Genomic DNA, 16,627 nt, shown 5'->3' with positions numbered 1-16,627 from the left:
TGCTAAAATAAGAGCTGTCAGTGTTACAAACCATATACAACAGCCAGATCGATTAAATATCTTTGATTTACTTGAAACAATTTATCCATTTTTGACTGGTCAGGAATTCATTATTTAAATTTTCTTTTACTAATTCCTAATAAATGAATTAAAATAACACTAGTTCTTCGATGACAGTCAATGTTGTGCTCATTACGTGGTACATTTATTCTGCAATGAATAATTTGATTTCGATAGCAGTTATTTAAATCTATCACTATTAGACACACAGACAGTACTATTAGCCAGACAGTGCATCGGTACACTAGTTTCAGATATACAACAAGTATAGTTATTTAAACTTCGCATCTGCACAGACATTACACCGCGATTTGGTTACTACCATCCGTTCGTTCAATATGGCACCGTGAGGCAGGATTGGTAATTTAATTAGTGTGTACTTAAGGGAATATCTTGTTGGTTCAAACTGGTTCAAATGGCTCTGAGCACTATGGAACTTAACTGCTGAGGTCATCAATCCCCTAGAACTTAGAACTACTTAAACCTAACTAACCTAAGGACATCACAAACATTCACAAACATCAATGCCCGAGGCAGGATTCGAACCTGTGACCGTAGCGGTCGCGCGTTTAAAGACTGTAGCGCGTAGAATCGCTCGGCCACTCCGGCCGGCTATCTTGTTTGTGATATGAAGTTACAGGTAAATAATCTATGCAATAGTGTGGTGGCTTAAATCCCAAATCTCTGCGCAGTGTCTGAGGAGACTACGATTTTTACAAAAGCCGTTGTCTGAGTCAGTGTATTCTCACTGGGCTGCGCCTTTCCTTCTTTGTGGCACAGTCATCAACAACCTAAGTTCAAAACTAAACGTAGAATCACTCTTCAGCGCCATGTAGACTATTCAACAACATGTACGACGTAACAACCATATTTATGATTGAAATTTAACCAGTGACATTTGAATGAAGAAAACGCCAGTACAGCTTATAAACTCCCAGCGGAATTAACATTTAACGATGCTCAAAGTTATTAATTTAATTTCTTTGAGAACTGAGAGAGGAAATACTTTTGATATGGTGGCATGTCAACTCATTATGACTGCACGTAGCTGGAACTTGTTTACGTATTGCCTTCTTCTTCACAGAAGGTAGAATATAACAGATTTGGTGACAGAGATAGGTGACGCCGCTCTCCTTGTGAAACTAATAAGTTAAAGAATAGACGATTCCAGCAACTAAAATTGTGAAAACCTTAGCAAAGAGATCTGTCCCTATACGTAAAGCTATCTCGTAACCTTTGTAGCTGCATGACGCATTGAAACAATGTACTAGCATGTGAATGGACCTTTTTTTTCATTTTACATACCGCGAAATCACATCCCACTACCCACTACGTCGTAACGTTTCAGTGTTCCAGTACTTCGCAGCTACACATCCTTTCATTTATAAGCTTATACGATATTGAAACTTCATCTGATTCTATACGGTAAGTAAACAGAAGACACTTAAGTCAGTAGTTCATACCTCTCCAGGATACATTGCACCTCGCTTCTGAAGCTGGGCGTTCGCTTCGTTCAAAGCTTCTAGAAATCCTCAAGAACTTTAAAATGTTTCGTTATTTGAACTCGAAACACAAAGTGTAACAGTACAATATATGAATCAAAACTGGAGCCTCTTTAATTCAACAACTGACATGACAAATTCGTATCGTTATTTCAAGTGCTCGGGTGAATACGCAAGTAACTGCTAGGCAACGGTCCTCTACGGTTTTTGGTAACATAGCATCGGTGTTAGCATATCCTGTGAATAACATTAAACAGCAACGCCAGTAGCTGCAGAGCTCTACACTGTTTAGCAACGTCGATAGGAATGGGTAAACGAGCAGTGCTAAAAAATTTTAAATAAATCATTGGATGTACCACAAAATTATGGTATTTTGCGACTGGGAGGTATCCAGCAGTATCTAATGAAAAAATCTGAATAGCTAATCAACTCCCAATGAATTTAACAGCTAACTACATTCCAAGATATTTATTCGATTTCCTGAAGCAACAGGAGACGAAAAGACTTTTGTTACAGAGCCAGCTCGACTAAATGTTACTCTACACAGCTGCCATCAGTTTCCAAAGCGCCTTCTTCTTCACAGACGGAAGAAAGTTCCAGCAGCACGACTGTGCAACGATCACAGCCAACACGTATGTACAATTTAGAAGCAAGGAGGTTGGTGACACTTATCATTGTGAAACTAAGTGATTAATCTGTGAACGTATGACAAACGTAAGTGAACTTCGTCAGAAACTCAGTAAAGTGGTTCGTCTCTACAACTCAGGCACCTAACTTATGAACCTGTATGAAAAATTAAGACAAAGTGATCTTTCACAGGCTACACTGTACTAATTACGTGTTTCGAATTCATAATACGGTCCGTCGTAAAACTTCAACTTGCCAGTACTTCTCCACTACATTCACAGTCAGTTAAATGCTTGTACTATATTCTAACTGCAGATAGCTTTGTATGGTAAATAAATAGGTTACATTTAAGTGAATGGCTCATACCTCTCGCGGGTATAATGCACCTCGCCTCTGAAGCTGGGCGTTAGCTTACTTCTAAGCTTCTAAGGCTCCGCAAGAACTTTAAAAAGTTTCCTTAGTTCTTCTTGAAACACAAACTTCGACGCTACAACACTTGAATCAAAGCTGAAGCTTCTTTTACTGAATAACTCACACAACGAATTCGTATAGGCACTTCTAGTACTCGAGATAATACGGAAGTAATTGCTAGGCAACGGTCCTCGACGGTTTAGGTGACGTAGCATTGTTGTTAGCATACCCTGTGATCAACATTAAATAGCAACCCCACTAATAGCAATCCCAGCAAATACAGAGTATATTATTTTATAGGAACATCGATATCAATAGATAAACAAGCACTGCAGTAAAATTTTTAGTAATTTAAAAAAATGTCAGACGAAATAATCATGCCTTACTATTGAAAGATATACAGCAGTGCCTAAAGAATGAAAACGCCCGAATAACTAATAAATTCACAAAGAATTTACCAATTAAAAATACTCCAAGCCCTTAATTCAATTTCTTTAACCAATAAGAGAGTTATACTCCTGTGTTACGGAGGAAGGTCAACTCAGTATGACGCAAAACAGTTGGCATCAGTTTCCAAAATGTGTTCGTTTTCACAGACGGAAGAAAATTCCAGCAGCATGACCTGTTATGACTACAGACACTATGTTTGTGTAATCGACAAGCGAGAAAGATTGCTAACATCGTTGTCGTTGTGAATCTCAGCAACTGAAAGGAGTAGAGCATGCTACAATTCTATCCGTCTGCTCTGACCCACGACGTCATATTTGGAGTAAAGTGGATAGTTTACACGAGATACTACGACAACTACAGATAACATTTAGTAAGAGCCCGATGACATTCTTCAAAATGGCGACAGCAATATAGACCATTACAATCATAAACAAACATAAAACATTTTGTGTAACTGGTGCTGTACAGCTTTAATGAACGTTAAGAACTGCCATATGCAGCACACAGCTGTAACGGCATATTTTGTTACAGACGATCGATTTCGGTCTAGAAACAGAAAATCATCGGGTGCAAAAACCATCTCTCCTATGCGTTTGTTTAATTGGAATAGCAGTTAACAGATGTAGAAAGCTCCATCATTGATATTATCTATATACATATCTAATATTGGGAAAAAAACGTTGTCGATGTAAAATGGAAGTAATGTTATGAATGTACAGCTAGTATCAATGACGGAACACTGTACATCTGATAACTGCGATTCCATTTACTCAGACGGATAGATGAGACGGTTTATGGACACGATGATGGTCTGGTCCTAGACCGAAATCGATCGGTTCTGTTAAAATATACCGTTGTGTATTGTATAACACACTTCTTAACAAACAAAAAAACCATGGGAACTATTTGAATCACCATATGAAATGAAATTATCGGGACAATCACAGGAATAGGAGAGTTGTGTATGGGGGGACATACTAGAAAGAACATTTAAGAACTTCCCTAGAATAAACCGAATGAAAATATATAGTAAAGATAAAATTGGATTCGAATAATTCGCTTGACCAATACAGATGAAATGAAGACAGTGGTATTAGACACCTCCACAAAACAACATAACTGGAAAATAGCACACACACACATTCTTCCAGAGTGATGCAAACGAAAACATAAAAAACAAGTCTAATCGCAGCGTACGTTGTACCTATATAGCTTTAACAGACAGCGATAACAGATTCCCTACAAATGTCTCTAACATAAACAGAGAAAACTTCAAAAATGGCAGAAGTGGAATCGAATTCTTCGCTTGACCTGTAGCTCAAAGGAAGACAGCGATATCACACACAGCTTCACAAAACGACATAATCGAAAAATATCGCATAGGTACTTTTCTGTGATAAACCTAAAGATATAAAAAAATAACACACAAATGGTATCGCAGTCTATACAAGGCCCCAAGCAAACAAACACACACACACACACACACACACACACACACACACACACACACACACATACATACATACATACATACACACACACGAATCTCATTATGCAAGGATAACGCACATGAATTTCTTCAGAATAAAGCGAACAAAAAAAAAAAGACATACACATGGACAGTTGGTTTAATATTTCGTGTGAACTCTCTTTCTAAACTGAGGACAGAGATACAAAACAACATCAACTTAATCGAAAAATTATATACACAAATTCCTTTAGAATAAGCCGAAAGAATAGAAGTACAAAAACCTGGAATCACACTACAAACGGAAATAAATAGCTCAAAAACCAAAAACAAATAATTCGCCAATAAATACCAAAACCTCGATCCAATTCAGCTAAACAAATACTACGAACCACAAAAAAAAAAAAAAAAAAAAAGAATGCAGCGCGAGAGTGAGCGACCGGTAAAAACAAATTGAGTCTCATAGGAAGAGTGGATTTCATAAGCGCAGCGTGTCAAGGAATCACATTCGAAAAACGGCCAAATATTCGTAAATTAAAAGATTAGGAATAACATTACCACCAGCAATGCAATTTCGTTAGGGCTAACCTCACTCTCGACGATCTTCCCACATTAAAAAGACAGTTAAATAACAACAAGAATCAAATGATAATCATAACCACTAATCGTTTCACTCACAATAATTTATCTTATGCTCTGAAGGTCTTGCCTACCCTTACCCTGGGAAATTGTGCGACACGCAGAAAGAAACAGGCAAATATTTGTCAGAAACCAGAATAAAAATATAATCGTTACTGGTTTCTTTGTGGCAGTTTAATCTGTGGTCTCAGGTTCCACCCAAGCCCAACCCTCGTATGTAGCGACGTATTTGGAATAACAGCATAGTTTACAAACATCACAGATTACTCTGGTAAGTAACACAGCCACAGGCTAACTTTTAATAACAGTCCGCTTACATCCAATACAACATCAAATCACGACGTCATATAGGGTGTCATGGGTCAAAGCAACCGGGTAGAAAAGGACGATGAGCTTGACACGTTTGCCATTGAGGAACTAAGAAATTAGTTTGAGAATACAAAATGGAAGTACATGAAATACGCCAAATAGAAAGTATAGAAATCTGTCTTAAAAAGCAAGCACTTAATGTTTGAATCTCCATGAAACATTAAAACAAAATGATGTTTCACGTTATATACTGTTAATCACAACAGGTTCTGTAATCACATCACACTCTACCACCAGCTTCAACCTGCTAGTATTTCTCCACTAAGTACACAGGCAATTAAAAGCTTCTACTATATTCTAACTACAGATGATTCAGAAAGGTGAATAAATAATTGACAGATACGCGAATGCCTCATACCTCTTGCAGGTACAATGCTCCTCGGTTCTGAGGCTGGGTGTTCGCTTCGTTCAAAGCTTCTAAAGCTCCCCAAGAACTTTAAGATGTTTCGATAGTTGTTCTCGAAACACAAAATTCACTCTACAACACTTGAATCAAATCTGAAGCTTGTTTCACTCAATAACTCACACAGCGAATTCGGATAGGCACTTCTAGTACTCGAGAGAATACGGAAGTAATTGCTAGGCAACGGTCCTCGACGGTTCAGGTGACATATCATTGTTGTTAGCATACCCTATGACGAACATAGAGACAACAGAGCACAACATTTTACAGGAACGACGACAGAAGTGGTTAAACGACCACTGAAATAAAGTTTTTAATAAGTTAAATACACGTTGCAGCTTTTCAGATTATAGCAGCGCTTCGAAGCGACGTCGCACGCTCGTGTCCTTTATCCATCATTCACGTAATATGTTTAAATGTTTACACACGCTCAAAAATTAATTCTCTCAGCGCAGCGAACATTCACCATTTTTCTATATCCGTTTGTGTCATACGACAAACACATTTTCTCGGTGTATTAACTTCCTGTATCTTTCGCTGAATCTCTCCGTCACGAAAATGGAAGATTTGTCACTGAGGCGGATCGCATGAGCAATAGGTACTTTTATTCCACAAACACTGACGGAAAAAAGCTGAAACAACCCAGTAGCGCCACTATGAGAATGCAAATCATGGCCGGCCGGTGTGGCCAAGCGGTTCTAGGCGCTTCAGTCTGGAACCGCGCGACCGCTACGGTCACAGGTTCGAATCCTGCCTTGGGCATGGAAGTGCGTGATATCCTTAGGTTAGTTAGGTTTAAGTAGTTCTAAGTTCTAGGGGGACTGATGACCTCAGCTGTTAAGTCCCATAATACTCAAAGCCATTTGATTTTGCAAATCTTTTTTGTTTTAAATACACACTGAAAATTTCGTGAGCGATAACTATCTTTGAAATTGAACGAGGTGAGTTGATGTTAGTTAAGATACATTTTCAGCTCCACAACCAGTAAGAATGAGACAGTGCAGTAGGGGTACGAAAAGCTCGATGTTCCTTCTGTGGTATTGCGGTCTGGGGTGCGATTTCGTATGACAGCACGAACACTCTTGTGGTTATCTCATGAATCTTGACTGCAATACTGTACGCCAGACATGAACAGCATTCCGGCCTGTGTTATACAACACTATAACGCTCTGCCACATACCGCTGTTGTAACCCAAAGTGCTCTACGAAGTGTCGACATGTTGGTTTGGCCTGCTCGATCACCAGATCTGTCCCCAGTCGAGCAATATGGGACATCATCGGGCGACAATTTCAGCCTCAGTCCACAACCAGGATTAACCGTCTGTGTATTGGCCGACCAATAGCGACCAGTACCAATAGCAATAGCAACCGCCATAAACTGAGAGATGTAACAAAGATTAGTCACTTCAAATGGTGGGTCGTATTGTGACAGTTTTCCACTCTTTTTAGTAACTCATTTGACTAACTACTACGAACAAGGGGAACCAACTGCCAATAGGACCTTCCGTCGGCGCCTGGCAAGGGGAGAAGAATAAGATGAGAGAGGTATTGACACGCAGTTAAGATAATTTTGCCATCTCTTCCAACTTACGTAACGCAGCACCACTGCCACAGCCTACCTAAACGCTTAACAGGGATATGTGAACTAGTGAGGGCATCACGCAAATATCTACGTCAACTGCTGCAGCAAATGCTATGCAACTGCTAAATGTAGACAATATGTACATATGAAACTTCCTGGCAGATTAAAACTGTGTGCCCGAACGAGACTCGAACTCAGGACCTTTGCCTTTTATGTACATAGATGTGTAGAGCTTTCTAAATACAATGAGACGCCGGGCAAATATAACGAAGTAATCCTGAAAGTGCAGAGATTGTTAACCCCAAAGCAAATTCAGTTAAGTAAGGAATGGTGGAAATAACTTAATGCAAGGCCCCTTTCCAGTGAACATCTAAAATGTGAATAGTCGATCATTAGTCGCATTCACCCAATCTCATTAGAATTACTACTTCATTTTCTAACGATGAATTTGGACCTTTCCGATTAAGAAATTATTAAAAACGGTAGTTGCCTACACAGCTGATGCAAATGGTAACTGTAATTGGATTAGAACAGAAAAGCCTACGTGCCTAGCACAGTGGTATACAGCAAAATGTTACGGCTTGTCCAGCCCAAATTCTCCTGCTCCCTCACCATTGCGACTCTAAGCTTATCGTCCTATCTCCATCTTATCCATTCAAAGCAGACGTTCTACTAACAATTGCCTGCAGTGAAGTGCTGCTTCAGTCTCATCACAAAATACCTTCAATATTTCATTCTGAAAAATTCACAAGAGTTTTTAACTTTATTAATGTTCGACTTTCTGTTTCAATAACTAATAAAAGTGTAAATATTATGATTTCCAATTTGCTCAGCGGTACAGTGGGTAAGTGTCAGATTACAAATCACGACGGTCCAAGTACCTATCCGGGATTGGTCCAAAGACCTTTTTTTACTTGTAACTGTTCTTTCCCGTTCGACAATGATTTGTTAATGTTAGAAATGCGAGGTCGAATTATGACTCCTATTCCCTGTTAAACTGCAGAGCCGCTTACAACACACTGGCTAAATGAGTTGAGAAGTCGCAGAAAGCAACGGGACGATGGCTAGAAAGTTACTGTGGAGTTCGGACCACTTTTCAGGTTGATGACAGCTTTATCGTTATACAGATTTCCCTTGTATACATGGGTATCTTTATTAAACACTTTAGAGTGATAAACGAAATATATACTCCAACCAACCAACCCTTGCCCCTCAGAGCAAATGAATAAAATTACACTAAATAAATATCCTTATTTTCTGAAAATACGGATAAAATAACATAACCGGGTGGTGCATGAGATGATACCCCAGAAAACATATATGAAAACTTAACTGCGTGTCCTGAGATTTATACAACACTCACCCACTTTTCCACTTGTTAAATTGTTAATAATATAACAGACAGATTAACGTTAAAAAATAATAAAAATGAACTCATTACTGTTGTAAAATAGACAATTATTTGCACCAATACATTTACAATGAGAAGGAAAGATGAAGGGGAAAGTGACAAGTGAAGCGTGTCAGTAAAACCACGAATATTAATTTCAAAAATATGGTCGTTTTTCACTCTATTCCGCTACATTTAGACTGGTATCTCTTCTATGATTTTACATTTTAAAGCCAGATAACATATTCAGTAACGTATCTTTTCCAAATAGAAATAAATTTCATTTAATCGAGAAAGTAAATAAAAAAGACTGTTGTGCTGCTATAGGTACCACACTACACATGCATATATTACTGAGAGGGGAATTTTTATCCGTAAAGGATAGAGCAGTCACTGTAAGGCTCAAAGTTTATTATCGTGAAGCATCAACGTATGTTTCTCTGAGAGAAGCATGTGAACATTTAATGAAAGAACGAAGGATTGTATTGAAAGCTCAATCTTACCACTCTCATACAGCATGAATGCAGTAGGCAGTTGAGTCTGGCTTGACCTCTGGGCTCGAAACTACAATGTAAACATCCATTCTACAAGTGTAAGAAAATCGCTGGCAAATTGCAGCGGACGCTGCGAGTTCCCCTCAGTAACTGTTTTGTACATTAAGTTAAACAAACTCGTTCTCCTGCGGATTTTGTTATCATTAATCAATAATTCCAATGTGTGGGGAGGAAGACAGAAAACTTGTCCTAGTCCCTGAAAGGATTCTGAAGCTGACGAATTGAAAGACTTACACGTAGGTACACACAAGAAAGAACGTGCTCATAAAATTGGTTTCAAGTGTTTTAAACTAACATTCCTGCGTACACGTCTGCTAAGACAAACGGTTGTACTAACGGCCTACCTTCTCTGAAAGCTGATCAGGCTTAGGTTTCAATCTTTCCTGAAAGGAATCCTTCCAGTGCCTCAAGCAAGACTGTCTTTTACGCAGATAGCCGCCCCTCAGTCGCCCGTCGAGGGGAGTTGGGACCAAGCGAATTCTGCATTCTTCACCTGCTTTCATGTGTAGTTTTCAGCACTGAACGAATTTATTACTCTGATTATATATATATATATATATATATATATATATATATATATATATATATATATATATATGTGTGTGTGTGTGTGTGTGTGTTTTCTGTTCAGAGCATCTGCCTCATGTTTGCGTGCAGGTCGTGTGCTTCATATTACTTTTGAAGCCCTGAAGCAGGAGTACTTGAGAACATTTGACAAATAAAATTTACGTAAAACCATTGCATACAATTATCTCGTTTAATGCGACTACCAAATACGGCCCTTTGGACTCATATTCAAAAATAATAAAAATGAAGTGTCCATTACTTTACAAACGTCACTGGAATCCAGGGCCTTCAAAATTGAAACATATAGCCTTAACCTTCTGGACTTCTTAAAAAATGAAAGAAAACATTTAACGAGCAAAATATAATACTGGCTCTATATTAATTAAACTATTATAATTCTTACCGTCGATGTTCACTGGAAGAAAGATGACAAACTAGGGGACCTTTCTGAGGTATCCAAGGATGCTAAACGGAATTTCGTGCACGTATTTTGTGCATTCACGACGTATAAATTACTGGCGCGCCATACAGATAAGCACTGAGATACCACTTTGCATTTACGCATTACCTGTTTATCATGATGAGCCTTCCCCTTTCTATCTCTCCCTCCATTTCTCTCTCTCTCTCTCTCTCTCTCTCTCTCTCTCACTTCTGATGCTTTCTTTTGTTTATTGTTTCGTACCAATTTTCTGAAACACACAAGGGTACATATGCAGAACGTTGATACTATAAAAATGCGTAAGGCATTATCATGATATTCATTACAACTGCAAAATATTTCCTTATTGTAGTTACCGTACAGTATTTGTGAGCTCAAGTTACATCCATTTTTCACATTATACTGTTCCTCGCCAAACCGTTGCATCCAAGAGAGGTACTCGCATCCCTGTAAAACTCTTTCAACATCACAAAGGTGGGCTTCCATCGGATGACAGTTGCATTCCCTGTGAACAGTAGATACAAAATAATGAAACAAGTTCTGCGTCTTCCGTTTCTTGATCTCTCTTACCTTTATCTGACGTGGCAAGTTATTACACAGCAGCTTGGTGCCTCATACTACCTGCGTATCTCACACTAACAATCCACATTGGCTCGGCGCTCAGTGCATCTCACTACTGGCATGAAATAGTAACTAGAACAGGCAAATCGTCCTTGCAAGCCAAACTCGTCCTACTTCTTAACCAATACACTCACTGTCTTTCAATACTGCCTCAACTGTTGAAAATCACTCACAGGTATTCCACATACGTTCGTCTTCTTCTTCTTCATTCTGCACCAGCCCAGTGTTTTGAAAGTGGATAACATCCATTAAACGAATCTCTTGAGGTGTTAGATGTGTAGTCAACCTTTCGATCTGCGACTCCTGAGGGTCGCACTCTCATAACGTTATTATGAAAAATTTTCCTCACTCTGCATGCACTACAGTGTACGTAAAGAATTTTTATCTTACAAATCAGCATCAGGTACGTCACATTAATTTATCATGTCTTTAGTATCGGCTATTTGCAACACGGTTATCACAGAGTATCCATAATATACCACTGAATGTACAGTCGTGCTCAAAAGTATCCGAATGACATGAATTGCATTTCGCCCGATTTGCATGCAACCCACATAACGCAGCTCTCTAGCAGGTCCTCCGATCGCTCCTTGGTACAGCCGTTTGACTATTGAAAATGGTTCCAACAAGTCACCACTAGGAAACACTGCTCTGTATCCAAATAACTCAAGATGTAAAGTAATACCACGATGCTACAAATATCACGCAACACCTTATCACAAATAAGACTGTCCTTAAGGCTTGTAAGCTCACATTTATTACATTAAATGACATACCTGAAATGTTACCACATTCATTATTACGTCAGATAGGTAATGCACGAAGTAAGTTCGTCATATTCATGATTTCCTCTTCAAAGCAACATACCGTACTTGTTATTTAACAGAAAATGACATTAAAAATTTAAGTTACTCACGAGCAGCTAGTTGAGAATATGTATGAACTTCAAATGACACGGCGAACCGTCTCGTTATGCATATGGGTTCAAACCCAGAACATGCAGACTAAGCAAAGATTTCGTGACTGACGGAAACTAACAGCCATTCCTGCCTAGGCATACAGAGAATGATATAATTCGAATTTAGACAGTATTAGTTAGGAAATATCAACTTTAAATTACATAACGTAAACATTTTTAACGGACGCGAATCCCTACCCAGCATCTATTGTCCCTGTTAACGAACTACGAGAGATTTTAAATATTACATCTTCACAAGAGACTTACTTGAAATGCTGTGAGGTAAAGCTTTGTGTTAGAAAGGGGTTCGAACACAGAATCTAATCGGATTGTTATCAAAGCACAATCAACGGTAACATATCGGATTTTATCGGCAGTAGCTAGATGTTTTAACTGAAATGACGAGACGAAACATTAATTTTTTCCTTCCCAGGACTCCAACCCTGCACCTATCGCGGCTATATTCTAGAGAAAACGATCGTTAAATACGGCTTGGTTACACCAGCAGCGACATGTGAGCATGTTTGAACTAGAAGTAATATGACGAAGAGTTCAGTGCTGACTGGGAATCGAACCCCACACAAATCGTTGTTGACTACACCCAACGAGACGTCAGCTACCGAATTTTTCTCCACCAGCAGCTCGGAATAACATCCTTGAACTTACAGTGACCTCGCAAATAGTTCTGTGTCTCACTAGGAGTCAAAAACGTCAGATATCGTTAGTGTTGACAACGAATGAAAATACATTAAAAATCACCAGCAGATAGGTGTTCTCTTGCTAGAGCTTGATAATACATAATGAAAGCTTTAGTGCCGGACCAGAACTCGAACCCATTCACGCGCAATATGTGGAGATGTTGAGGAATCTGCAGTTTTAAACAAACAACAAATTGTAGTAGAGTTGCATTCTCATGAAGGGAACAAATTCCGCGTTAGCTGCGGTCTGAGTTGCAAGCCCAGTGCAGAACCAATTTTATCGACATACGGAAGCTCAAATAAAATATGGAATAAGTGTCCTGTGACCCTGCATAGCGTTTGTTTTCTCACTAGAAATAAACAACTAGTATAAGAAAGGTTGCTGGTGACAGAGTTTCTACATGTCACCACTCCTGCCTAACGTCTACCTGGTAGTGAAGGAATATCATGTTTAGTGTAAATTTCAGAACACAATACCTTTATACCTTCTTTACTTGGGGTAGCCAGGAGAGAATAGAATCTGTCCCTCCCTCTCAAAAAACGTAAGTAGAAGTTTGAATCGAACCCACACCATAAGTATACGAACCTATCATCAATCCAACAGACCACCAAATCCTCTTCTCTGTGACTCATTTTTCTATCATAACGCCGTTGTGCCACACTGGATGAGAATTCTGATGCACAGGCTCCCTGTAGTGGTTTGCAGCATGCTCAGTACATTCATTTACTTGGTTGACCGAATCACCATGAACTAGCTGCCGTAGCTACCCATTGCATACATTCGACTATATTTTGTAATCACCGAATTAACTGCCACCTACAAAGAACGGCCAACATCGTAGGATGCAAAAACTTAAATAGGGAGAGTTCCTTTCCACTTGAGCTACTCTATCGCGCTATCTGTTTGTTGAAAACGTCGTGTAGTGCAAAAGAAAAGTTGTAGCTGTCTGTCTCTCAGAAGTTTAGATCCGGTCATATTCATCACCTCACAGCACTGTGGAATGCGGAAGTTCTGGAGCTGCTGTAGCTACGTGTCAGCTAGTAGCGCAACGGTAAGTGCCATTCACCACTGATGAGACGTCGTGAGTTCGACTACATTCATTGCTACGTTTTTTAAAACGCAGTTCTGCTGTCTGCTGAAGTTATCAAAGTAATGGAACTTTGAACATAATTCCCTTCACTTCTCAACCCAAAATACACTCCTGGAAATTGAAATAAGAACACCGTGAATTCATTGTCCCAGGATGGGGAAACTTTATTGACACATTCCTGGGGTCAGATACATCACATGATCACACTGACAGAACCACAGGCACATAGACACAGGCAACAGAGCATGCACAATGTCGGCACTAGTACAGTGTATATCCACCTTTCGCAGCAATGCATGCTGCTATTCTCCCATGGAGACGATCGTAGAGATGCTGGATGTAGTCCTGTGGAACGGCTTGCCATGCCATTTCCACCTGGCGCCTCAGTTGGACCAGCGTTCGTGCTGGACGGGCAGACCGCGTGAGACGACGCTTCATCCAGTCCCAAACATGCTCAATGGGGGACAGATCCGGAGATCTTGCTGGCCAGGGTAGTTGACTTACACCTTCTAGAGCACGTTGGGTGGCACGGGATACATGCGGACGTGCATTGTCCTGTTGGAACAGCAAGTTCCCTTGCCGGTCTAGGAATGGTAGAACGATGGGTTCGATGACGGTTTGGATGTACCGTGCACTATTCAGTGTCCCCTCGACGATCACCAGTGGTGTACGGCCAGTGTAGGAGATCGCTCCCCACACCATGATGCCGGGTGTTGGCCCTGTGTGCCTCGGTCGTATGCAGTCCTGATTGTGGCGCTCACCTGCACGGCGCCAAACACGCATACGACCATCATCGGCACCAAGGCAGAAGCGACTCTCATCGCTGAAGACGACACGTCTACATTAGTCCCTCCATTCACGCCTGTCGCGACACCACTGGAGGCGGGCTGCACGATGTTGGGGCGTGAGCGGAAGACGGCCTAACGGTGTGCGGGACCGTAGCCCAGCTTCATGGAGACGGTTGCGAATGGTCCTCGCCGATACCCCAGGAGCAACAGTTTCCCTAATTTGCTGGGAAGTGGCGGTGCGGTCCCCTACGGCACTGCGTAGGATCCTACGGTCTTGGCGTGCATCCGTGCGTCGCTGCGGTCCGGTCCCAGGTCGACGGGCACGTGCACCTTCCGCCGACCACTGGCGACAACATCGATGTGCTGTGGAGACCTCACGCCCCACGTGTTGAGCAATTCGGCGGTACGTCCACCCGGCCTCCCGCATGCCCACTATACGCCCTCGCTCAAAGTCCGTGAACTGCACATACGGTTCACGTCCACGCTGTCGCGGCATGCTACCAGTGTTAAAGACTGCGATGGAGCTCCGTATGCCACGGCAAACTGGCTGACACTGACGGCGGCGGTGCACAAATGCTGCGCAGCTAGCGCCATTCGACGGCCAACACCGCGGTTCCTGGTGTGTCCGCTGTGCCGTGCGTGTGATCATTGCTTGTACAGCCCTCTCGCAGTGTCCGGAGCAAGTATGGTGGGTCTGACACACCGATGTCAATGTGTTCTTTTTTCCATTTCCAGGAGTGTAGTCGCATGTGGAAAAAGGGCTAACTTCTGCGACATTTTGTTGTTTTCAGGTTTAATAAGCGGACAGGTAGCAGATGCATCTCGAACCTTTTGTATTATGTATGGGGGGGGGGGGGGGGGGGGAGCGCATCGTGCCAAAATCCGTCAGAAAAGTATTTTAACATTAGCTCTCATGTGGTAGTGGCATTTTATTCTGCCTCAGGCCTTGTTTGACAGCTTTAACTCAGAACAAGTTTTGTACATGCATGTAATCAATAAACTGCATGCGCATTGTCGGACTTATAGATAACACCAGACAGTTCGCATGTATCGTAGATGATTAATTTGTATCTCATGATTACTATTGTTTAACAACACTAAAAGAAACCTTACGAAAATTGTGCACTGTATTAGAAATGAAATAAAACTACCCACGATAACCTTACAACGAAAGTCTGTGTTAATAAAACTGAGTATCTGTACACAAGCGTGCCTCTATCGACACGAGTTAGTAAAACACTACTCACTTAGATTTCAATTGGGTCTGTGTTTAATTGGTATGCTGTGTCATACTCAAGAGGTATGCAAATGTTGCAATTCATAAATAAAGCTATGTATTCAAATGGTTCAAATGGCTCTGTCCACTATGGGACTTAACTTCTGAGGTCATCAGTCCCCTAGAAAAAATAGTTCAAATGGCTCTGAGCACTATGGGACTTAACATCTCAGGTCATCAGTCCCTTAGAACTTAGAATTACTTAAACCTAACTAACCTAAGGACATCACACAGATCCATGCCCGAGGCAGGATTCGAACCTGCGACCGTAGCGGTCGCGCGGTTCCAGACTTTAGCGCCTAGAACCACTCGGCCAATCCGGGCGGCAAAGTTATGTATTCCTAGAAACCAAAAATTGGCTTGTCAGCAGCGGAAAAAGGCGTTACCTGTTGTGCAACATTGTAAGATTATCACCATTGCACTGTGAGCCGAAAGTATTTTCTTGTGATTTCCTTATCAATGTTTGATTTGACTGCTTGTAGCTCTTTCGCAGGAGGGAAAAAAACGTCACAGGCAGCGAGACTGTAACCGCTAACCATAAGAGAGGCATTTTAACAGTTTAGCATGTTACCTCAGAGCTAGCGAAGAGATACGCGTCTTAGTTTCCTCTTATAAGGTCAATAGTGGCTAGAACTCGTAAACCGCTATTTAAAGGACGAGATTAGTTGTGATTTCGACGTGCAACGACTTTCCTGGGCTGAAAACCGTAAATTTACAATCTTTTGTTGCACCTC

The sequence above is a fragment of the Schistocerca americana genome, chromosome 5 (assembly GCF_021461395.2).
Source record: "Schistocerca americana isolate TAMUIC-IGC-003095 chromosome 5, iqSchAmer2.1, whole genome shotgun sequence".
Lineage (NCBI taxonomy): Eukaryota > Metazoa > Arthropoda > Insecta > Orthoptera > Acrididae > Schistocerca > Schistocerca americana.
The sequence above is the reverse complement of the archived record's forward strand: the minus strand, read 5'-3'. Positions refer to the sequence as shown.